At 31.6% G+C, this 27,168-nt stretch overlaps 1 protein-coding gene across 2 annotated transcripts in view; it reads right to left on the bottom strand.

Moving 5' to 3' along the window:
- Positions 1-24,085, bottom strand: part of LOC148275765 (uncharacterized) — a 330,688-nt gene extending 306,603 nt beyond the window's left edge. For both annotated transcript variants that reach the window (XM_088235244.1, XM_088235246.1), the window contains exon 1: positions 23,531-24,085. The gene's annotated coding sequence lies outside the window, so the exon portion shown is untranslated. The remainder of the gene's footprint in view (positions 1-23,530) is intronic.
- Positions 24,086-27,168: the final 3,083 nt, after the last annotated feature.

The raw sequence follows: 27,168 nt of genomic DNA, 5'->3' as shown, positions 1-27,168 counted from the left end.
ATTATTATTAGAGACGCTACGAATAGTGCTTTGGCCGAATTCCGAATATTCGGCCACGCTCTAGGCCGAAGCGCCGAATATTCAGCGGCCAAACGTTTGGCAAAATATGTATGTGTGTATTGGATTTGTCTCATTGCAGTACGTGCGGGGAACGAGGCGGGCGTATTTGTTTTATTTGCGAGTAGACCATGTCGCGACACGCGTTATTTGTTCATAATAGCTTCACATTTAGTTACTAATAGTTCTTATTAGTGCAAACTATTACTAATTATTTGTTCATTGTACATCATAACACCATTTAGTAAAAAATCGCCTATTTGGGAATGTTATGAGGTTTGTAAGGAAATGATAAACTGGCAGGGTGTTTGCTGTGTAACAAGATCTCGCGAGGTATTTATGAGGAAAAACGCCATCGTTTGCTACCAATAAATGTCCTAATGACTACCTTAGACATAGACAGCTTAAGCTGTTTTATCTTCCTGCTTGCAGAACCAACCTGCCGATGGTAATGCCAGTAGGAAGAGCAATATCTTTACTCAACCGTATCTCTTCGGATATCGACATATTTCGTATTAGTGAAAAAAAGTTTAAAGAGGATCGCATTCTTTTTCTATAATTGCTGGGTATTTTTATTTTACCATCTTTGTGTATATAAATTTTAGTATTCATTTTTTCGTGTTATGATTGTATTGAAATATTTTGTAATGTACAAAAACGTTTATAAAATAAATTAATTAAAATTGAAACCCCATTCACCGTGATTTTTTTATCAACATTCATCGGCGAATCACTTCCCTCGCATACATCATAGACTTTTGTTACCTAGAATTGCAGGTTAGCTTTGTTAGCTAAAAGCACGGTATTATCAGCATACAAAAGACAACTTGTAACAAGACAGTTAAATCACTCATGTTTAAACCTTTCAGTCCTTTCATACAGTTTACACATCCCTGTTTACATCACACAACCCTGGTTGACTCCTCTAAGAATGTAAAACCGCAATGTATACGATCCATTTACCGTAACGCATGCTGTGCGCCATTTTTTCTTGTGATTTTCACTCGATCCATAAAACTCTTTTACGAAATACTATTGAAAAACTAGGCCAATCGACCTTGTTCCGCGGTTCTCAGGAGAAGATAGATGCGAAAAAACGCCCTCGATACTAAACCGTGTGTGTTCGCTAAATACTCCGAGATTTGGTGGAAAATATTCTTCATTCTTAGTGAACACATTATTTCTTTACATTTATGTACCGCTAATACATTCACGGAATAATTTTATTTTATTTATTTGGATAACCAACAGCTATAATTATCTCATGTTTATATAACAAAACAAATAACAAATAAGCCAATTACAGGTTTTCACAAGTAGCATCACAGTAAGTTAAAAAAGATTCTCGAACATAAAATGAATAGTAATTAAATGTAAAATAAAAAAAAAAACAAACACTTCTAGTACTATAACAACCATCACTCTATTTCTCCGTAAAGGTAGGTAGAGAGAATGGACCGCCACACACGTCTATCCTGGGATACATTTCTAGCTTCTTCCTTATTCACACATCTTGTCATACATGCCCTTTGGTTCTGTCTGCTTTTGACATAACCAGACTGAAGATTTTGGTTTATCTGATCTATTTATGTATTTATACTTGTTTTACCATTCTTTTATCGTCCGTTCGTTCAACATGACCAAACCATCTCAGAGACCCTTTCTTAATCTTATCAATTATACTTGACTCAGATTTACACTCTCGCCTGATTCCATTATTCGTAACCCTGTCATACATTGATTTCCTACTTATTCGTCTAAGAGATTGCATTTCAACCGCGTTCCATCCTTCCTCTGCCAGTTCCACGTTTCACTTCTATACATAAGTGTTAGGACTAAAACTCCGTTTAGCTTCGATAGACAGATTTTTATTAGCAGTTACTATGCTTAGTGCGACGTTTATTTTGTTACCCTCATTCACTTTCCTTTTAACATCTTTTTCTACTCTTCCATCTCTTGAAAACATGCTTCCAGATTCCATTTTTTTTTTCTTGTTAAAGACAAAAACAAATAATAAAATACAAAACCTAAAAAAACTCTCTATTGTATAATACAGGCCCGGGGACCACACGCATAATAGCACAGCGCACTGACCATTACTTTTTGAGACGGACAATAAAAAACAATAAAAACTAAATAAACAAGATGATCTAAGCGAAAAAAAAACATGAATATACAATAACACTCAAAAACATCGTTTGCATTAAATAAAAGCATATCCTATTTCAAATCAATGGGAAAATAACAATAATCATTAAAGTTTATTCATTTTATTTTATAAATTACTGTAAATTTACTAATAAATTACTATTTTATTAATGTATTGATACCCAATAAAGAGAAATCTTCTGATTTAGCAGTAAGGTAATGATATAATAATTTTACAAATTCAAATGCATTTGTTTATGGGAATAACAAATTACTATACATTATCAATATAATAGGTATGCACAAATCTTTTAGACAAATTATGAATCTTCTCCTGATGAGATTGATATCAAAACATATATGTTCAGCTTTTTTTTCTTTTCATTGTTTCTCCTCTCTTCAATATATATATTCGCATGTTAATCATAATCAATAATAAATAAATATAAAGGATTATTTAATATATAATATTAATATTAAAATCAAACAGTGATTTGGTAAATCAAGTAAGTACGTAAAAAATTACATATTGCCATATATTATTAAAGAACTTTTCTGCATTCCATTTTTTGAAATGTATAAATTTTAGGATTTTTATCTTTTATTTATATTTTGTATATTTTATTTTATTTATTCATATTTTTCTCTTACATACTATAATTAATAATAAAAATAATGTGACATCACTGGGGTTCCCCGTGCCGAGGACACTTAACAATACACTTTTTTTATGTTTTTACATTTGAGAATAAACAAAGAAGACTAATTTAATAAACGGAGATAATTAACAAAATATTTACAGTTTTAAAAACGAGGTATTTATGTACATCTACATTATTAATATTACAAAACGCACAATGAAAATAACAAAAACCTACCATAAGCTATACACTTGTGGAGCAGTTGATTCAATATTGGTTTGGATAAATAAGACAATTCGTTTTACTTCTACCTAGCTGTATAATACATTTTTTCTTAGCCTTTTTAAACATTTTCTCGTTACTTATTGTTTTAATATATAGTGGAGATAGGTTGTAGATTTTAATTGAATTATACTAAAAATCCCTTTGTCCAAAAGTGGTATGAGTTTGTATTTTTTTGAGTTGTCTTTGTGTTGAGAATCTAGTGATTATATTATTTGTTTGTGATGTATTATAGGGGTTATGTCTTTCATTTGAGTAAGAGTAGTTTTTGAATCTGTAAAAGATAACTGTTTTAGCGTATAATTGTTTTGGTGTCATAAGTTGTTTGGTGTCATATTGTTTTGATTATTTTGTAAATTATTTAATATTTTTATAAATGTTTTTGATTTATTCATAGAAGAGTCCCGACTTAACCGAGAATTTTCTAACAAGTCGGGACATAAAAAAATATAATTGTGCTATGATAAAATTGTGTATTTTGTGCATTAAATAAATAAATAAATTACCCTTATTTTCAAAAGTGATATTTGTTTTGCAAACACTTATAAAATTCAACTAAAACCATATCTCTTCCTCTTCCAACCCCACATTTTATAATTTTATTCTCTCTTTTCCCTTATGTTACTTGACATCAATGGTTTTGACTTATTTTTTATGCTTATTTCTATTGAAAATTAGGTCTTTTTTTTATTTTACGTAACGTATATCGTCCTTGTAAATGCCCTCTGGATGTACATATAAATAAATATGAGATACATACGTAAGCGAATGCCTGCTGGTACATACAAATTTTAAGTATCGATAAACATATCAAGAGAATATTATTGGAAATTTATGAATGGCCTAAAAAACATCAACGGCTGGGCAAGAACGAAACCATCAAACCGAAATACGTTTTCATAAAATGGAATAAATTCACAATTTATTTCAATATTTATTTGCACTCGGCACCACTTATTTTACAGACATGGGATTATTTGATGAAGAAACTTTTTGAGACGGGACCAGGCACCCTCTCCTCATTTATAATTTCTTATTCTTTTCTAAATCTCATAGTGTCCATGCGGCAATACTATTTTTAGCAAAATATTAATGTTTATATCAGCCGTCGAATAGCGCTCATTTTTTTAAAAAACATACTAGGGAAATGAAATATTTACAAGCAAAAATACATTATTTAAAAGGTCAAAAATACGTCATTCTATAAAAAAGGGTATGAACCCAAATATTTTTACTGTTTTTTTTTAAAATCAATATCCGTTGAATTCAATAAAAATATCATCAAATTTGTTTAATTTAAAATGTTTTTATTTTATTTCTAAAACAAAGAAATTAGATTTTGTTGCTAAAATTCTTTTGTTTAATTTAATTTTTTAAAGTCATTTGAACAAATTTATTCGAAAACTAAGGCTTAATAAGAAAATTAATGTACCAAAGTTTGGTCTAAATTTTCATCATCATCATTTCCTTTCCAAATTAAATGGTGTATAGGGCACTGCATTGGTACACCAATCGCGGCGTATCTTGATCATTATTGTTACATAAAGGTAAAATGATCAGTTTTACACTTCAGGTACCAGTCCAGGGACTACAAAATATTATTGTGTAAAACACTATTTTAATGGATGTTTCGTATCAACAATGTCGGCAATCGAACCCAAGACCTCTTGCATGATAGGCAAACGCGCTGACCACCATACCACGAGGCAAATGCCTAAAATCCTGTATTTTCCCCGGATTAGGTATTACTTAAGTGTAAGAATGATTATTTTTACATGTCACGAAAAAATTTGATTTGCGTAAAAACGTAATTTAGCTACCGAATAATTTGGCATTAGAAATACTTTGAACCAGTTAAAAAAACTAAGAAAACAATTTTAAAGAATACTAAACGATAAAAAAAATATTTGCAATATTATTTTAAACTTATATTAATTAAATAGTATATATTTAAATATAAAAATATAAAATGATGTAAAAAAAAAGATAAAGAGAAATATTTTGAACGTATAAATAAAATCGAGATAAGAAATGTAAAAATAAAAAAAAACACTAATACAGAAGTTTAAACAATTTTGAATAAAATAGTAACAAATAGTCATCTAGAACTATTTACCCATGAAATACAGAAGAAGAGCCGAAGAAGTTGATTTAAATTGAAAAAAAAATACGTAAAATATTGTTGATGACCATTTTTATATCCTTAGATTTGAACCCAGTATTGTAAAGTAACTTTCCGTGCGTGGTGAAATCGTCTCCTTGATGCGATCTCAGAGGTTAAATTGAAAATCTCCGCCTAATGATAAGTTGTTGGTACAGAATATTTGCACATGTACGTGTAAGTTAGCAGTACGCATGCGCATGTTTGAATTAATTACAGCCCCAAGCTAGAAGGCATTAAGTCGGCACTATTACCTACATTACCTACAACATCAACAGATGTAAGCACATATAGACTTAAGACTATAAACAGAGTGTTAAATATACGAATACATCCTTGGTAAAGTATCCAAAATAAATAATATTGGATTCATTCCTATTTTTATTTTGAAGATATTCACTAAAGGGCACTAGAGTATACAATGTAATACATTTCGTCCTTTTGGGACATTATCAAACTAACCTACAATAATGTTTTGTTTTATTATATTCTAACGATAATTGCTGTTTATTATTTATTTTATAGAAACAGTCAACAATGATCAATTTAAATAATAACGATAAGGTTGAAAGACAGTGAAGTTTCTAAAATAAATAAACACTCGTTCAGCATCACAAATTAACTGTATTGTCCCATTTGTATCAACCGCCTTTGGTAAAAAGCAATACAATGTAATTGCTCTAAAAATATTTAATGATTTATTACCAAATATAAAAAACTCAAAATGTAAAACAAATTTTTAAATAAAAATAACTGCACATATAAATAGTGTAGCGAAAGATTGTTATATTATATTTTAGATTACTTTATATTATTGGTACACATATTATTTATCATTTTATGTATTTCATTGCTTTATATTTGTTTTATTATATATTATACTATATAATTTATGTTTAAATAACATTTACATTTTTTTTTTTACGTTTTTTTTTTTTGCACCACAACAGGCCAGGAGGCCTAATTACAGTGGTGAATTACATCACAGAGCACCCAGGCTTGAGAAAAATCACATTTTAATTTTTGTGTTCTCACCGGGAATCGAACCCGGAACCTCCCGTGCGTGAGTCAAGCGTCTTGACCACTACACCACGGAGGCCGCCATTTTAATATCATTACAACTACACGGCAATAAATTAAGCTCCATTGATTTATTTATTAAGGATAATAAATAAACCTACGCTCACACCCATATACAATCACACCCATATTCACATACTTACCAAAACCACACTCCACTTTTTTACACACGCATCCTCACACAAAAAAACTCGCACACATGCACTTCTATGAATTGATATCTAACTGAACTGGATTTTTATGCGGGAAACTGATTTGGAAAAACTTTTTTTTAAAAAAATGTTTAAAAAAAAGTTTATATCGTTTCTGACGATGTTATAAACTAATTTTACAAAGCATGAATAAATCAGCTACTTCTACTACTACTACTGCCATCACGCCATTTCCCCGTAGGGGTAGGCAGAGAAAATGGACCGCCACACACGTCTATCCTGGCATACAATCCTAGCCTCTTCCACATTAATACATCTTGTCATACATGCCCTTCGGTTCTGTCTGCTTTTGACATGACCAGACTTAGGATTTTGGTTTATCTGATCATGCCACGCCTGATTTCATCATTCGTAACCCTGTCATACATTGATTTCCCACACATTCGTCTAAGAGATCGCATTTCAACCGCGTTCTCTCGGCTTTCATCCTTCCTCTGCCAGTTCCATGTTTCACTTCCATACATAAGTGTTGGGACTAAAACTCCGTTGTGCACTGCCAGTTTAGCTTCGATTGACATATTTTTATTAGAAATTACTGTGCTTAGTGCTCCGTTCATTTTGTTTCCCGCATTCACTCTTCTTTCAACATCTTTTTCTACTCTTCCATTTCTTGAAAACATGCTTCCTACATACACAAATTCTTCTACTTGCTCGAGACATTCGTTGTTTACATTTATTATGCAGTCAGTAACCTCACTATCCCTTTCAAATACCATCACTTTTGACTTACTTTCGTTCTACACCAATTCGCTCTCCAGGCATACATCATACATTCTAGAGACTATTTACTGCAAATCAGCCTTGCTGCTTGCTAACAGAACTGCATCGTCAGCATACAACAAGCAGCTTACTGAAAAATTATCCATTTTTGCTCCAATACCCATACATTCTATCTCTTTCATACAGTTGTCCGTGTATAGATTAAACAACCATGGTGACATTACACATCCCTGTTTCACGCCTTTTGAGATCGCAAACCAAGATGTAAATCCCCCATTAACTCTTATACACGCTGAACTCTCCTCATAGAGAGACGATACTGCACGTATAAGTTTATTGTTTACTCCATACTTTTCCAACACGCCCCACAATTTCATTATATCTACTTTATCATACGCTTTTTGCAAATCGACAAATGCATCAGTATTGGCTCAAATGTGTTTTTACCGAAATAAACATTAAGTACAGTTTTTGGTGTGCGGCTGTTCGGCTGTACGGCTGTACGGTGTCAGTGCATATAAACTGTTTAACCTCGCGTTAAACCCAACACTTGTACGCGTTAGTCATTATTATATCCCATGTACATGTGCGAGTAAACAGTATATATGCTAAATATCAAGGTGTCAGACAAGACATTAGACCAGATACCCCGGAATAAATGAGATTCATTACACGAGTGTTGCAGTACACAATTATTATTTATAACGAGTTTACCTTTAAGTAAGAGCATATTGGTATGGTTCAAGGTCCCGGTACGTAATATTAGATAGATTATTATATTAGGTATAATATTTATTTATAATATCGCTTCGTCATGAGAAAATTAATAATAAAACTGTGTAAATGGTTTTTTAAAGGAAAAAATGTTTTTTTTTTCTTCTAATAACTTATATTTAAATATAAGTTATTAATTAAAAAATACTTAGTACACTTCCACTTATTTATTTGACCAATTAACCCTTTACCCTCTAACGGGCATCTTCAGACTAGTGTAAGGATAATTTATATGAAACTAAATAAATGTAGGCACATTTAAAAATAAGTTGAATAAGATACAATACGCAATATTACATCATTACAATTAAATTCCATGAAGAATTGTCATTAAACAATTTTAAAAACAAAATGTTTTTTTTATTTATTTATTTCGACGGCTTACGCCTTTGATCAAGTATAAAATGAAATTGAAAAATAATTATTAAGAAAAAAAACACGTGTACACAAGTATAGAAAATATAGATACATAAAATAAAATTAGCAGAAAATAAAAAAACAATAAAGGAAAATTAAATGAGAAATTATAACATAGGTTTGTAGCAAATTAACAATAAATAAAAAGTTTCGATTTAAAAAAGTATTGAAGAAACTGAGGCGATGTATCATAGTATAAACATGATGTAATACCTTATTTTTACATTTAAGTTATAAATTTAAAAATACTTGGTACACTTCCACTTATTTATTTGACCAATTAGCGCTTTCACCCTCTAATGGGCATCTTCAGACTGGTGAATATTATACCATGTATCAACTTCTTTTAAAAACAGTAACACGAGTATAACACTTAGTACATTTTTATAATTTAGAAAAGAAGTGATTAAAATAATGATTTTAATTTGTATAATTATAAATGAAATTAAATTAAGTTTTCATGTTTGTTTGTTAACATGTGGAGCCGTGGAATAGGTGAGTATTTAGCGTAGTTTGAACTATGTTTATCAACAGCAAAAGAAGTATTCTGTCTCGTCCCACGCTATTTCACATAAAAATTTACACAATTTAAAAGTTCAGGACTGTCAAGAACATTATTTAAAAACTTGAAAAGCAGCGCTAAATCTGAAACTTCCCTTCCATCGCTAAAACATATTAATTTTAACTGGTTCATCAAACATTTATAGTTTAGCTCTTCAATTGAAATGTTTAAATTTAAATTTATGTGACACAATACAATTTATTATTGTAGCACCCTTTTATATCAAATTAATCAATTTTGGAGTATGGTGTAATCAGATGGGGTGGTGCAAATGACACAGTTTTAAATAGCGTATTTGTTCAAAAATTCACAATAAAAATAATAGCGTCCCGATACAGACATCTACTGAAGAAATATTCCACAAATCATAACTTATTACACCAAAGCAATTATACGCTAGCAAAAGGGTTTTGATTATTATGCAATTAAAATGAATAACCTACTTCCGTTGTCTATTAAAACAATTAGAAATGAGAAAATGCTAAAAAAGGCTTTTAGAAAATGGATAGTGGAGCTGGATAGAAGTAAAGTTAACTGTCTCATTCGCCCAAACCAATTTTGAATAAACTGCTCCACAAATGTATGGTTTATGTCATGTTTTTGCTATTTTATTGTGCGTTTTATAACATAAAAAGTACAAGTGTACATAAATTAAACATTAACATAAATACGTAGTGTTTAAACTTTCTGAATATTTTGCTAAGTATCTCTGTATATTAAGTCTTCTTTGTTTATTCTCATACGTAAAAATATTTTTTTATAGTATGTTGTTAAGTGTCCTCGGCACGGGTAACCCCAGTGAGGTCACATTATTTAACTGTTAATCTTTGTTTATAATGTAAAAATTTAATAAATATATCGTCGCTTTAGTTCATTTTTGGTAGTGTACAGGAATTCTGAGGAACAGGAACCTTTATTTAAAAAAATGTTTTAGGGGTTTTTAACGAATTTTATCTATGCCTTTTTCGTAAAAAAAACATTTAAAGCTTTATTTCTGCATATTTGTGTTTTGGTCTATTGGACAAAAACGAACTGAAGCAATAATATATCGCAGCCGGATTGTCATTTTAGCCAGAATACATATTTGCTAGCCAAATTATAAAGCGACGCAACACTTGACATTCTAAACATGGCATTCTACAATTTACCACGTTTAGCCGCTTTGTAAATCAGCGAAGTTTTTATATATTTATTTACACTTTTACAATAATTGTATTCTTTTTTTTAATACAGAATAATGTTTCCTCACTGGGGTGTCCCGTGCCGAGGGAAACATTTTACAATAAGAAAACAAGCCTTAAATTAGTTGTTTAACAAAGTTAACATAATAATAAAATAAAAAAGTAATAAATCTAATAAACCTAATTATCATTAACATAATAAGCAATATAAACTAAAATAATTATAAAAAACATAACAAATTTATATATTACATGTTTTTTTTATAAGAGAGAAAAAAACACGGTTGAGAAGGGGATATGGAAGTATATGCATTAACGGGGCCTATGACCTGTCATTGTCTGTTTAAGTGGCCGCATTCCACACTGTGTAATATTTATTATTTCGCTTATGTTTTAACATACACATTTCTTCAACTCTTCCATCTGTTGACTTTTGTAAATTAAAAGGACTGAAACCTTTTATCATGTTGGTAAGATTCATCCGGCTGAAGCAATTCACCTGCTAGGCAAACAACGCCTGAAAGTCAATTTAAATATATTTTTTAAACCCGTGTAAAAACTGAATTCTATTTTAATTAGTGTTAATGTATTATTATTTTCTGATTTTCTTTTTATATCCTATAAGCGGACCCGACAGACGTTGTCCTGCCCGATTTGAGCTTGGAAAAGGACTTTTCATTCATAAGTAGGTACCAGGTACTTTGTTTATGATTGAATTTTAAAATTAAACATTATTATTATTTAAATATTAAATTTAAGTAGGTACCTAGGTACTTGTGTATAGTTGAATTCCAAAACATAAAATAATTCATTTTCAAATATGTGTTTCTTTTTGCAAATGTCAAACTCGGCTCTTTTCACCAACAGGGGTGCACTTTATTCATGAATGCGATTTAAAAAAACAGTTTGAATGTCATTCAATATTATTTTAGTACAACCAAAAATCTAGTAAAAATAAATAAATGGGAAGAACCTATAAGGAATATAAGAAAAGAATCTGATAGGGATCCATAAAAAGCAAATGTTGTTTGTAAACATTCAAAAACAAACTTTTTTAAACACGAAAAAACAACGTTCTTCCGTTTGTTTGTATATTATGCATTCTCGTTGAACGCAACCCTGGTAGGTCGATAAAAAAAGATTTTTGCTTCTAACTTTTTTTTTTATTTATTCGATTGAAAATTTTAATGTCTACGAACACACGCAAAGCAAAGATCTACATTTTGCTGAAAACCGCACGTAAATCGGTTAAGCCGTTAAGAAAGGGTTCATTGACATCACACGTACAGTAGAGTTTTATATTTAAAGATAAGTTAGTTTTTTTTCTTATTTACTCGTTATTAAAAATTACATAAATTCTAATAAATAAATATTTATTTATTTGCCACTTTATATACATATACATATAAGGGCGGGCATATTGCCTTAAGGCAATTTCTTCCTACCTACCCAAACCGTTCAGTTTGAGAAAATTATAAATACATGGACATATTGAATCTTACAATTTTATTCAAAAATTAAAAGCAAAGATTAACAAAAATTAATATATTTAAAAAAAAAAAATAACACTTTACAATGAAGAGAGGAGAGGGGATGGGAAGGAAAGAAGAAGGATAAAGGAACAATTGAAATATTTGGATAGTGACATTTTAATCTTGACTTAAATGTAAATAAAAAAAGGGGCGTCTCTAACATAAGTGGGCAGATTATTCCACAATCGAGCGGCTACTACTGTGAAAGAGGAGGCAAGAAAATTAGAGCGATGACAGGGTATTACAAAGGTTTTCTCATTACTAGAACGAAGAGATAGTCCGTGTTGTGAAAGAGGTTGGATGAGCTCTCTCAGATAAACAGGTGAAGTGGGATTATTTAAAATATTGTGAAGAAGTGATAGAATGTGAATGTTTCTTCTATGCCTGATACTGAGCCAGTGTAGTTGCGTGCGATACTCGGTTATGTGGTTAATACCTATAACAGTTTAGGTCACTCTCCAAGCGCAAGAGCTAGTCTCTTCTTTTGGAGAGTTACAGTTATAACATTAACTAAATGTATAAAAGTAGATTTGTATTAGAATAAAAAAAACATGTACCATCTATGAAAATATATTAATTGATAAAATAAAAATTGGTCCTATGAATTATTTTTGAAATCTGACGAAATAGAAATATGTATATGCTTTACTTTAAGGGTAACTTGTATATTTAAACAAATTATTTAAATTATATATTACAATATTAGAACTAACATTTGATTGGAGGTCTCAATCGATTTCCTTATTACGCTGTAATTACTAATATCAGCGTTGAAATTTTAAATCAAAACGTACTTAAAACATGTAAAATTGTGTTATTTTTAGTAATGTTAGGTCAATTGTGCAATTATTTTATAAGGTCGGTCGTAAAATTATGTTTAAATTTAGAATTAAAATACCTTAATCGTACAAACATTGATTTAAGTATATCTACCTACCTACATAAACGCAGTTTCTTGTACATATTAAGGATTTAGGTTGCTGAGGGTTGGAGCTCCTACCCCAGTTAGAGATCGACAGGAAAGACACGAGGTTGCTGTTTGATGTTAATTTAATACATGGCGAAAAAAAAATCATTCATCTACGCACGCCGATTATTCCTTTTCTTGACATGTTCATCTTCAAGTATTTGATGGACTTGATCGTGCCATGTCTTTCTCGGTCTTCCTCGTTTTCTGTCTCCGTCAACATTCGCATCGTAGATTCTTTGAGCCGTTCTTCCGCTGTTCATTCGCTCTACATGTCCAAACCAACGCAGCACCCCTTTCTTGATTCTGTCGATAATGCATATCTCAGCTTTACATAGTTCACGGATCTCTACATTTGTGCACCTATCATGCATCGGTTTACCACACATTTGCCTGAAAGATCGCATGTCAACAACATTCAACCTGCTTTCATCATTATTTTTCCAATTGCATACTTTGCTCCTATACATTAGAGTTGGCACTAGAACTCCATTGTGAATCGCTAGTTTTCCCTCTTGCGACAAACATTTGTCTGCCAAGGTAGATTTCAGTTCACCCTGTTCCCGGCACTCATCCTCCATTCAATATATTTCTCAGTCTTTCCATCCCTAGTAAACATACTTCTCAGATACACAAATTCTTCTACCTAATTCAGAATATCTCTGTTCACACTGATCTTACATTCAGTTATATTTATTTATCTAAAAAATATCAGCCGCGGTAAATCTATTGTTATATTGGTCGCATATTCTAGGTATTTTAGATTGTTTCAAATAGTTTGTTGACGCCTTTTTCTGTGTAAAACATAAGACTTAGTCTTGTCGGTCTAGATGGTACACGGAATGAAAGTCTTTCAAGTAGGTTAAGAGAATCAATTTTATTATTTATTAATTTGTATAAAAATAACTGGTCTAACAATATTCTTTGATTTTTTAAAAGAGTTTATTCCATGGTACTGCATACTTTCAGCATGGTTAGTGAAGTCAATGTTTAACCGGTAGTCGACCTGCTTAAAAAAAAAGTTGCACACTGATCGCACATTTAGTTATATTTACATATTTTTCAAAAACCATTACTTTCGATTTATCAACATTCATTAGCAAATCGCTGTTCTTGCATACAACGTTGTAATTGGCTTAGACCGTATGTATAATAAATAAATAAATAATAATGAGATTGAGTAAAAATCAAAGATTTATCCCTTATCTACCTATGTCAAAAGTGGCCCGACATCCTATTTCTTACACCAGCTTCTATGTCGAGCTAGACTTGCACAGTACGGTGCAATTTTTAAAAGTATTAAGGACGTTATTTTTGTCATTTGAAACAACGTTCAATACAGTCCATTATCTGATGTTTCATTGAAACCCGGAAAAAAAACCGGTGAAAACTTATTTTGTCCAAAGGATTAAGTTTTTATATGCCCTCATGTAAGGGTACTATTTGCGAACCCGACAAAATCCATCTTCCTTTATTTTGAGCAAATCACTGATTTTTTTTTTAAACTTTATTTTTTTATTGTAATTAGTAAATACATTATACGTAAACAGTGATGACATAAGCATGATTATGTCAAGAAACAGTAGTGAAATAATAAATTCAATTTTATACATTCCAACTTTGTAATACTCAAGTAGAGGTTGCCATATTTGCAACAAACCCGATAATTTAAAACTCAATTTCTTACAAATAAAGCCGTATTTTTAACTGACAATGTTATAATTATTGTAAAAAATTGTATTCCGAATAAGTTTCAATTAATATCTCACTTTTTTAGATTTTGGATTTTGCCGGGTTTGCAAGTAGCACCTTCATGTATGCAATATGCTCCCACTAAATAAATTACGCGTAGCTAAAAACAAATTTAAAATTCATACAAAAGTTGCTTTTAAAAGTGGAAAGGAGCCAGTTGGAGCAGCAATTGACAGTTTAATTATTAATTAATTATGGATAACTTATATAGCGCCATTTTCGTAATAAAATACCTCAAGGGCGCTTTACATGGTGATTCTATTGTTAAGTTAATTTAATTGAAGCTTTTAAATTTGTAATTTAATTAAAATAATTTATTTTGTTGTCACGTGCTACGGATTTATTCAAATGATTTAGAGAACAAGTGGGTTTTAAGTTTTTTCCGAAACATCACTTCACTTTCACAGCCTCGCACCTCTGCTGGGAGGGCATTCCATGCCATAGGGCCTGCGACCGCAAATGCGCGTTCACCAAATTTAGTGCGCTGTTTGCGTAGAGGTATAATAACTTTTCCTCTCGCCGTAGACGTAGCTGATCTAAGCGTGAGACGCCTTGTATTTGTATTTGTTAACATATTACAACAGAGACGAAGAACATTTGCGAGGAGGTAATATAGACGTGTTAGATACAGTAGCTTTTTTTTGTATTTATGTAAAAGTTTTTTTTTGTATTTGTAACTTATGTATACCTATTGTTAAATGCAAAAAAAAATAATGATAAAAATAAATTTAACAAACAAAAAATTTTTTTTTTTTTAAATTTAAATATAATATTTTTTGTTTTTTAATAACTGAACGTTGGATTTTTTGTTTGGATTTTTATGTTTTAGCCGTAAAACCCAGAACAAAATAAAGTGACTGATAATAAATTCAAAACTCACATAAAATGCGTACGTCAGAATAAGGTTTTTTTATGGATTCGGTTATTACGCGGAAGACAACAATGTATGAAAGTGACAATATTATTTTATTTGTAGAATTGTTAATTTATTTCATTTAATCATGATCATTTTTTGAATGTTTGAATTTTTTAACTTGACTGCCTCTCTGTGTTGTTTTTATATTGACTTTCAGTAAGAATTTAATTTATGCCTACATTTAAAAAAAATAGATAATTATTAATAAATGTAAATATGAATTCAGACTAAGGAATGAATGACCGATATATTACTCTCTAATCATGCCTCTATAAATGCTTTATTTATTTATTTATTTTAGCACCACAACAGGCCAGGAGGCCCAATTACAGTGGTGAATTACATCCCAGGCTTGAGAAAAATCACATTTTTATTTTCCGTGTTCTCACCGGGAATCGAACCCGGAACCTTCCGTGCATGAGTCAAGCGTCTTGACCACTACACCACGGAGGCCGCCTGTGTTCTGATGTTCTGTGTTATGATGTTCTATACATCTATACGGACGATTCATTTGCAAAAGCCATTTATTCTAACGAACTACTGTTACGAGTAGCTTATTTTATGTACACAACATACCAACTTTTTTATACGAGTATATATTTTTTATCGAATTTTTAATTTTTGCTATACAGGGTGTTCATTAAACCCTGTAAAATCCGAAACCACGATGATCAGTATGAGCAAGAAGACATATTGGCACATTAAAATATTTTTTTTAAATGAATAAGATTTAAAAAAATTACATTTCAAAAAAAGCAAATGGCAAGAGGAGGGAGAAGGGGGAAGTCTGATACTGCACCGCGCTCCCCTCACTTCTCCCCTGCAGAAGTTAGCAACCATTTGTTATTTTAAATATTTATTTTAAAAAAAAATTGTTTTAAATATTTTTTTAAATATGCTAATATGTCTTCTTGCCCATACTGATCATCGTGGTTTTGGATGTGACAGGGTTTAAAGAACATCCTGTATATTCATGTTTTAAAATTATTTTTTATTTATATGTAACGTATTTTCTATTGAAACTCATTCGTGCCGTATAATAATAAATGATCGAAGAAATTGTTTTATCTATGAAATTTTGGGCAATCGTTAAATCTCTGATCTCTGGCCACCCTCCCCCCTTGCCCCGTACCGTGCTTTTGGGTCTTTCTAAGGGGATGATAATTCTTTTATTCTTGCGGCTGATAACGTTGGCCACTCCCGAGTCCCCCACTGAGTTTTTTTATCAGATTTTGACGATTTTTTCTTAAAGGAGGTTAGAAACGCTGCATGCTACAATCTTTCAATTTTGAGAGTGATAAAGAATTACTAGGCAGAACATTTAAATAAGATAATTTCTGCTCAGTTTTTCAAGCTGAGAAGCTCTCGAATGGTTATTAAAAAAGCCACTAGAGAGGTGGGTTATTGCAAAAATATTATCAGATTGTCGTTCGGGCGTTCAAGCTATAACTGATACTTGGTCGGTAAATCTATTAATTGTAGATATTCAGAGTAAAATTAAGCATCTAAAAATAAGAGGGATGATCATTCAAATATGCTGGATAAGAGAACATGCTGGTATCGTAGGAAATGAGAAAGAGGACAAACGAGCAAGAGGCGCAACTTGTAAAAGAACGGCACCTTTCTTCTCAGAATTTCCCCTTAGCTTTGCCAAACGCTGTATAAAACAAAATACGCAGCAGCGTTGAGAGGATCATTACCGCGCTTCTTCTACAGGTCAAATCACTAAATGTTTTTCCCAACGCTGGCTGATGCAGCAAACTTCCGTCGTCATCGCCAAAGTACTTTTGAAACGACCCAATTTTTTACCGGACACGAAGCTATGAGAAGTATCTATATAGGTTTAAATTAGGGAATGATGACTATTGTCCAAGCGATGATATTTATTCACCGAGTATCGAACATCTGTTATTTCAGTACCCATTTTTTAGTTTACAACGCCATAATCTTGAAACAGAATGCAGGAAAGATGGAATATCCTTAACAGATATTCACACTGTAGTTAAAAGTAGTTATCACGCGTCATTGTTCTTGAACTTTGCAACAATGGTGATGGGAATCATAAAGGTAATAAACCAAAATCAGTGATCGAAGATCCCATTTCCAAGACAAACAAAAACGTTTTTTTTCGAGTACCTTAGCTTTTTACATGACACGTAAGGCTACTAAATACAGGGGTCCAAATATATATAAAAATATTTAAAAAATTAAAATCTTTCCATTATAAAGTTTTTTAATAATAAATAATATAGACTTTAGAATGCAAACAAAAATCGGAATGAGCAAACGTCAACTGTCAGCGTGGCAGTGGAAGGAAAAAATCAGCTCTCTTCAAATACCACCACGACTAACACCACACATGGTCTCAAAAAGTGAACTCATTTTCAATTTTTCGATAAAGCCTGGTTTTCTTTGTAACCATTCAATATTTCCAAATGCAGTCAGTGATTATAATTACCCGTTCATTGTTGGAAAACCGGTTCTTTTGGTTAGTTACTTGTTTGAGGTAGTTATAAATAAGAAAATATTGCGAAAGATGGGATACGATAATAATTGCATTTTTATTTGTTTAAATAGAGTATCAATTACGTCACTAATTAATTAATTGATGTTCTTTGATAATTATAGAACATATCGTGAGCATAAACTGGCCAAGTCGAACAAAAAACAAAAACAAAAAACAGATGGAAGAGTTGAGGAAATATGGATGTTCAAACATGGGCAAAATGGTGAATGTTACACAGTGTGTAAAGCGGCCACTTAAACCAGCCAATGACAGGTCATAAGCTATGTAAATGCCTAGACTTCCATTTCACCTTTTCTTTAATGAACTTAATCATTGTTGTAATATGTTAAAATAACAAGTTACATATATCGACATATATATTTGTAACTTGTTATTGTTTCTTTCAGTCTTTCTTATGTTATTCTTACTTTTTACTTCATTCATAAACTAATGTTTCTCTGCTGCAATTGAATGTATTGCAAATATATATAAAAACATATAAGGCGTATTAATAAATACCATTGTTCGAAAATGTAAAAGAAAAAAAAATGTTTATACATTATTTGCCCTTACCAATGCAATGCAATCTTAACATCAAACTACATACTAAGTCATAAGCTATGTAAATGCCTAGACTTCCATATAACCTTCTCAAAAATGTTTTCCCTCTCTGTTAAAATAAATTTAAATATGAACAACTCCCTAGGGAGGAAATCCAGCCAGTCTGCAAACATTTTGATATAATCAAACATTGCTCATTTTATGATGTAAAGCATCACATTCACATACTTTAGAGACACTCTAATAGTAAAATATGTATTGTGTGTCAAAAAATCACCACTCTTGTGCCATAATCCAGGTAGAAAATACAGGAATACGTTTGTATGAAGAAAATTAAAACCGCGTTTCCTCTTAAGACGCTTGCTGCGGCGTCTGTTCTCTTAAACTCGGCTGGTCATAAAACCAAACTCCCTAATAACTTACATTCAACATATTCCTAGTAACTTGTAAACTAATAATATGAATAAATCTACATAATAATCGGCGAATTAAACTCATAATCGTTAATTATATAAAGCAAGTAAAAATTAATAATTAGTTGGTTTATACGTGTAGGCGGCTTGGCATAATTCATGAATAGTTAATTTAAAATTTATGATAAAGTATGCCGTTATAAAAAACCACGTGCCTGATCTAGTTTCTAAAGAAATAAACTTTAAACACTTGAGTGAAAATTGACACATTACGATAAAGATACGGAGCATTTTGGAAAAGGAATATAGAAGTCTAGACATGTCGGCCTCGTGGTGTAGTAGCCAGCACATTTACTTACCACACAAGAGGTCTCGATTTCGATTTCCGACAGGGTTTTTTTAAAAAGCCAATCAACAGGCTTATGGAAGCGCTAACAGATTAGCATTAATGAGTATATGTATCATAAAACTTCATCTAAAAATCTTGAAATCTATTTAAATTTACAAAAGGTATAATTATGATGGCATAATCTAGGCGGACATGGCAAGTGTGTCATTGCGAGTGTGTCATTGCGAGTGCGAGTGACAACACCGCTTTTTTCTTGAATGCTTGCCTTTGCTTGTCCCTAGACTGGCACCTGAAACGTAAGACTGATCATCTTACCTTCATATAACAAAAATGATCAAGATGCGACTGCGATTTGTGTACTAATGCAATGTCCTATGCACCATTTATAGGATTTATGATCTATCTGTCATTGGCGGGTTTAAATAGTCACTTTTCACACAGCAAAAAATTCACCATTTTGCTCAAGCTTGATCATTCATATTTCTTCGTTAAGTTAAGTTCGGAGGTTTTTTACATTTTTCAATAGACTATCAAACTAAGTCAGTTGTTTTAAAATTATATTTATATGTCGATGATTTTTTATAGTTTTAAATTTTAATTTTGAAATTACTCCGCCCATGAAGTCTTCATCGGTTAGTTCCACTGATTGGTGAGTTGACTTCCCGTAAATTGGAAATCTATCTCAACACTCTAACATCTGTTGATTAGGAAGAACTTGTGACGTAGTTAAAGTAGTTTATTTTTATTGAAATCATTTATATGCAATAAAATTAAACGCTCTTAGTTTTATCACGTGTCAGAAAACAATTTTTATATCCAATTCCCGTAGCACTGAACTTCTTTAATCTTCCATCTGTTCATTTTAATGAAGTTTAAGAGCTGAAACCTTTATTGTTGTGAAGAGATTCATCTGACTGAATTATTTCACTTACTAGGCACCGCCTGAAAACAATTTTTATACTTTATCTTGGACCGTTTAAATAACAATATTTTAAGTTTGTCAAAAATACCTGTAGACAAAAAACTAGATTTCATCCCTAGGGGAGTTATATATTACTAAATAATTATAAAGATAATAAATATATCTTTACTTGGTATTTAAAGAAAAAATCTCATTTACATGACACAAAAAATATAATAAACAATGTATACAACAATGTTTGAGTATGTCCAAATGCTTGCAGACTGGCTGGATTTCCTCCCAAGGGAGTTATTCATGTTTAAATTTATTTTAAAGTTTTCAACCCGCTCAGCAGAACCTTCTCAGTATAAATAGCCAACATTGTTTTTCATTCATATTAAATGATCGGTTTTTGTCAGTACTTAACTGACATCTGCTTCTACCAGCTGAGACAAATTAAATGCATACGCAAAAATTTGCCGGTTGATGCCGCCCGTCAATTAATAAATGCGTTTGTAGTGTCTAGAGTCGATTATTGTAATGGTATCTATGCAGGTCTACCAATGAACAAAATGACTCGCCTACAATCTGTATTGAATGCCGCAGCGAGACTTATTTTCGGAATCTCTAAGTTCAGTCATATCACTCCACTACTTCGGGAATAACACTGGTTACGTTTACCACAGAGGATGGAATACAAACTCTGTTGGCTCATGTATAAGTCACTGCACAACTCTGCTCCAGAATATCTAAGGGAACTATGCATTCCAGATGAACTAGCTGACAGGCGTCTAACGCTTAGATCAGCTATGTCTACGGCGAGAGGAAAAGTTATTTTACCTCTACGCAAACAGCGCACTAAATTTAGTGAACGCGCATTTGCGGTCGCAGGCCCTATGGCATGGAATGCTCTCCCAGCAGAGGTGTGAGGCTGTGAAAGTGAAGTGATGTTTCGGAAAAAACTTAAAACCCACTTGTTCTCTAAATCATTTGAATAAATCCGTAGCATGTGACAACAAAATAAATTATTTTAATTAAATTACAAATTTAAAAGAATTACTATGTAAAGCGCCCTTGAGGTATTTTGTTACGAAAACGGCGCTATTTAAGTTATCCATAATAATAATAATAATAAAAAATCTGCCCTTTGTAAAATACAAAAAATAAGTAAACAATAGGTATTATTTAAGTGTAGGTAAATAAAATATAAAAGAACCGTGATTTTTCCAGCGTTCGAATAATGTATGCTATTTTGATTTTATCGCCACGCCGTAAGAATTTCTAACCTAAAACCGGACAATGGAAAACGAAACATATCAATTTCTCCATACTCGTTAGCCGGCGTAGTCTGACAATATATGCATATTATTTTTTTCTATTCTTTTGTTTTTTTAAGGGGACATCGCCCGGGCGTGCGAAAATAAATTTCGTCAAAATGATTCCAGACTACTAACGCATACAATTGCAATTTTCGAACACACACTGTTTCACGTTGCACCCAGGGTCGCATAGATATTTACCTGGCAAATGTATCATTTCTAACTCTTGAATTACCTTAATCATTTAAATATTTATACTTTTGAAATTTAAATTCCATGCTCATTCTATAAATAAATATTATTTTCTTTCCTAGGTTCCTCGGTTTCTCTTTCTCTCTCCTTCCAAACTCATTACCTGATTCCATATTCCTCATACTTTAATATAAACACACTTTTACAGAAAAAGTATACTCATACAATCTTATCTTAATTTGACTTATAAGATATACATTTATCAAAAAGACAATTTCAAAAAGTACAATGTAAACATATTTTTAAAGCCAAACAATAATATTTATATACTATGTATTTAGTACATCGGCACTGCTAAACAGGTCAGATAGACTGATTCTCAGCGGCGCTGTATGTGTTAGATGTGTTTTATTTAAAGATAAAATATAGCAATAGATAAAAATAAATTCCTTCTCATTCCAGCCGATATAGGTAAATCAACTTAATTTAAACTAGTTTTTTCATTACGTATCTTTTGATATTTATTTTCTTTTTTACCAGTTCAGTCTGTTTTTTAATTGGCTGGAAGATATTGCTTTCAGCAATAAATCCGCCAAAATACTTATTATTTGTGCCTGAAGAGTTTTAGTTTTAAAAATCGGATCCATCACACTTCCCATCTTTAAAAGAACAACATGACAAAAAGACTTGACTCGTTAGCTCCATATGTAAATAGTATTTAGTCATCACTGTTAAAATAAAATAGGATATAATTAATTAGTTAACTATACCTTGATAAAGAAGCTTGTGGAGCGTTGAAACCGGTCGGTAAAAACAAAGTAGTTTTATATTTTTTTTATTATAATAAAAAACAACAAAGTTATTTTATTTACTGTTTCTGCATTTAATTTATTTTTAATTTATTTCACATAAAACACTTTGTAATTTTTACTAGATAAGAGTCTACTATAATAACATTACTTGTTTCAAGTATTCTGACTAACCCATCATCAATATTTTTTTTAATAAATACAAAAACATCACCAAGCCACTTTTTGGGGCTTGTTGGTGAAGTTAACCTATAAAATTAATAATCCTACTTAAAAATCAATATATTTACATAAACAATTATGGTCAAAATAAGAAGCAGTAGTTAGACTGTATCCGCTCAATCAACAAAATAAAAAAAATAAGAATAAAAATATTTATTATAAATCAAATTTGAACACATTATTTATGCATCAATATAAAATCTTTTGATTAAGAAGCCAATTTCTATTTTTTTTTATTACATGTTTTATTAAATCTTAGGTCAGTAAGAATTAAATTAAAAATGTAGGGTACGGTATAATTAAATCTTCTAGTGTCATATTTATTACTAATTTTAGGGATCACTAAACCATCAATAATAAGAGTAAAGCTTTTATTATGATTTTTATAAATTTTTAAAATATACCAAAATCACCTACACCTACGAAAAATATAAGGTACATAAAATATTTAAACTGCCTTAGTTTTCAAATAATGCTACAAACCACACACCTATGGCCCGCATGTGTCGGGAATATAATATATACTGCCGAAACAATAACATTGACTTTTTTCATGATACTCTTTCAGCTTTTGCCAATAATCTATTTGGAATAAATCTTATTTGATAAGTATACACGTAAAACTTATTTTTTATTGCATTGTATCCTGTATTAAAAAAATATATTTAAAAATATGTATTAAATCTTTATAAATAAATATGTTTTGTGTATTTCTATAATTGAAGATATATATGCATGTAAAATTGTATCGACGAATGCTTTCAAATTGTATGTTTTCTAGTATGTATCTTTGTTGAATTACCTAATAAAATAAAATAAATTTGAAAGCGTATATATAGTGTTATTTTTAACTCACCTCTTTGTTTACATTTTAGTCCAAAAAGCACCGAACACTTAAATTAAAGCATTTATACCACCACTTCACTATACTGTAGGACAAGCGTAATCATGTCCCAATTAAAATTTTGAGTTTTCCCACGATCCGACACAAGATAATATCGATTATACACTTAGAAACAGTAATAATAGTATGAAAAACTGAAATTTCCTCGTCTTTTTAGGGATTGGTGTATAAAAACAACTGTTTTGTTTGAATAATCGACAGTTTGAATAAACACAGTATTGTTACAAAGCGAAATACACTAAAAACAAAGTTGAAATCGAAATTTTCTCACTGTCACAATATCCTAGTACCTGCTCCCGGAAATCACAGGATTTTCGGCAAAACGTCACTCGTCTCTTTTATTTTGTCCGTGGATACGTGCGCGAGGCGATTCGGCGCCACGTTTCGCTGTGATTTTAATTTTTAAAATGGAATTTTATTGTGGCGGGATTGTATGTAATTCGCGTGCCCGCCAAATGTGACAGCGCCGCGCATGCGTCAGTCAGCTGCGCCGCGCAACGGTAAACTGCCGAAGACATTTCACATAACCTATAAGTTTTTCTTTTTTCTTCTCTGTACCGAGGCGGGTACAAGGCTGGCTTACACGGTGAGGCTCTATAGCTCGCGGGCGCAGTGCACTCTCAAGGTGCTCCTGAATTACATTTAATTATAATATCAAGCGTTCTATGGCTAGAGCAGCGTTACCTACATATGAATTTTACCTTACTTAATTACATATACATAACTGTTCAAAGACATTAAAAATGATGCGGTTGATACATTTCAAAAATTTTATTCAACAAAATCGTATTATTAATAGGTTCAATTTTAAATCAATTCCACTAGAATCCCAAAAGAATCTTATAAGATTTCAATATTAAGAAAATTATCTTATTATTATGTATTTTGCAAAGTCATTTAATTACTCTTTTACGTATCATTAAGAATAATCATTTTCATAAATCACTAAAAATTATTTAGAACTTTATTTTCATACGATTGTATTACGTATTTACATACAATTGTACATATTTTGAAAAGTTTTAATTTTACTCAAATAAGCAAAATTTTAGTGGATGTTTCAGAATCAAAAAAAAATTTACAAGTAAAATTGAGTAAGAGTAGACAGATTTTAATTACATATATATACTGAGTTTTTGCTCAAACAGAATAGTGAATCTTACAGAGTGTGTAAAGTGGCCACTGAAACCAGCCAATGGCATGTTATAACCCCTGTAAATGCCTAAACTTCCATTTTTCCCTTCGCAAAAAAAAATCCTTCTCCGTTGCAACAAATTAAGATTGATTTTTTTTATAAAAAATAACGCTTTTTTTAAATCAACATGTAAACTACTTAAATTCCATATATGGTTATTGACTTTCAGATTATCAACAAAATAACTTTAATTTTTAAAAAAAACTATTTACGTTGCAACAAAAGTGTATGAATAAGTAAAATGCATTTCAAATAAATACCAACTCGCATTTGAAATATCAGACAGACCTGATTATAAAATTCGCCCACCGATCACAGTCTCACCGTGTGTTGTAGCCCGAAGCGGTCACGACAAAGCCCCGTTGTTCACAACAAGACTAACTTTAAACCAGCCGTAAAAGCTAAGAACCTCCGAACTGTTGAATTTGAGTTAAAGTTAACCGAGTGTCTAGAATTAGAAAATAGTAGAATCAACGCAGGTTTAAGCGGAAATTGGAATTTGATTAAGGTAATTTTCTTACAGATATTCTTATGTTTTAGTTAACTGAGTATTTGACAAATAGGCTTGTACAACAGCCTACCTCAACGTAGATACAGGGGAATTAAAGTGTCGGTATGTAGAGGGGGGCACACACACTTAGACGAATAAAACCACACTGTATTATATTTTATTGTGAGTCACACACACACGCGGAAGCGGCGTTGTGTTTGGAGTACCCAACCGAACCTACTTTAAGAAATATTCGTCTTAAAACGTTTCATGATATCAATATATTTTTTTAATCAATATGGACGAATTTCCTATAAAGGGAAATCGAGTGGAAAAAAGCTTGAGGTCCTGAAATTGTTTTCTGATGAACGTGGAATATTGGCTTTAGGGGTGGTTTGACACTAGTATATTTTATAGGTATTCGACCCAAGGGTGATTCCAAACGCTTTCGCTGCCGTAGAAAAGCGTTTATCTCGCGTATTTACATACAGAATACTACATTAAAATGTTTTCTTTGGCCGCTAGAGCGGTTCAGAATAGCCCTGCCGGTATAGGTGCATTGTTTGGATGCGGGGGTGGCCAGACTTGCACTCCTTAGTGGACCAGGCATAATAGTACTACACACGTGCGTTTCCAGAAACTATCTACTAGCCAGCGGGCCACATGGCGACGATATCTACCTACTGTCTACAAAAGCTTCTCTTCGGACATCTATCTCCCTTTGTTAACCATGGAGTTGAAACAGTGTTTGATTTATTTAGTTTTTTATTGCTTACTTCTTGGTATGAACACTTGACCAATTTACTACTATACTCTATTTTTTATAAATTTATTGATATTGTTTTAACTTTGCTGGAATTCCTCTCATCCATGCGCTTTGTAGCTGCACGATGATTGGTTATCTAGCTTTAATATATCAACTTTAAAATACCTTAATTTTGTAAACGGGGTCTAGAATTCCAATCGTCTATGCGCTTAGTAGCAGCAAGGCGTGTTGTAATCTTACTCCTTTTTACTATTCATATTATTATTATTTTGTAATACACTAAATTTATTTGTCAATTTTTAAAATGTGTAAATGGGGGCTGAATTTCTAACTGTCTATGCGCTCTGTAGCTGCAAGACGTCCTGTAATCTAGCTCCTATCTATTATAATTTTTGATTGATCTTAATTGAAAACGAGGAACTAGAATCCCAACCGTCCATGCGCTCTATAGCTGCAAGACGTACTGGGATATTTATTAATTGTACAGCGCCCTTGAGGTGATTTTCACAAAAATGGCGCTTTATAAATTATCCAACTATATATATATATATATATATATATATAAAAGGTTTCTCTGCTGGCACTAACAAGGGCGTATCGGACTGTGGAGTGTGAGTCTGAGGATATAGTTAATAAAATAATTATATGCATTTGTTTTTCTTAATTATGACTTAATGGGTTAAGGTTAAGGAAGTAATTTAGGTATATGGCCCAGCCACCCGCTTCGCCATCTTAAAAACAGTTATCAATTTAAGCTACTACACACCCAAGATTCTTTCTTAAAAAAAAATCTCAAAACTCTGTACTTTGCTGTTTTGGACCCAAGTAAGGTGTTATAATTCGCATCCATAGACAAGAATCCTTAATCAACAATGTTTGAGTATGTCCAAATGCTTGCAGACTGGCTGGATTTCCTCCCTAGGGAGTTATTCATATTTAAATTTATTCCAACAGAGAGGGAAAACATTTTTGAGAAGGGAATATGGAAGTCTAGGCATTTACAGGGTTAATGACCTGTCATTGGCTGGTTTAAGTGGCCACTTTGCACACTGTGTAACATTTACCATTCTGCCTACGTTTGAACATCCACATTTCCTCAACTCTTCCATCTGTTGACTTTTGTGAAGTAAAAGAGCTGA

The sequence above is a fragment of the Micrasema longulum genome, unplaced genomic scaffold, assembly GCF_059751315.1.
Source record: "Micrasema longulum isolate JH-2025_06_02 unplaced genomic scaffold, ASM5975131v1 h1tg001345l, whole genome shotgun sequence".
NCBI lineage: Eukaryota > Metazoa > Arthropoda > Insecta > Trichoptera > Brachycentridae > Micrasema > Micrasema longulum.
The sequence above is the reverse complement of the archived record's forward strand: the minus strand, read 5'-3'. Positions and strand labels throughout refer to the sequence as shown.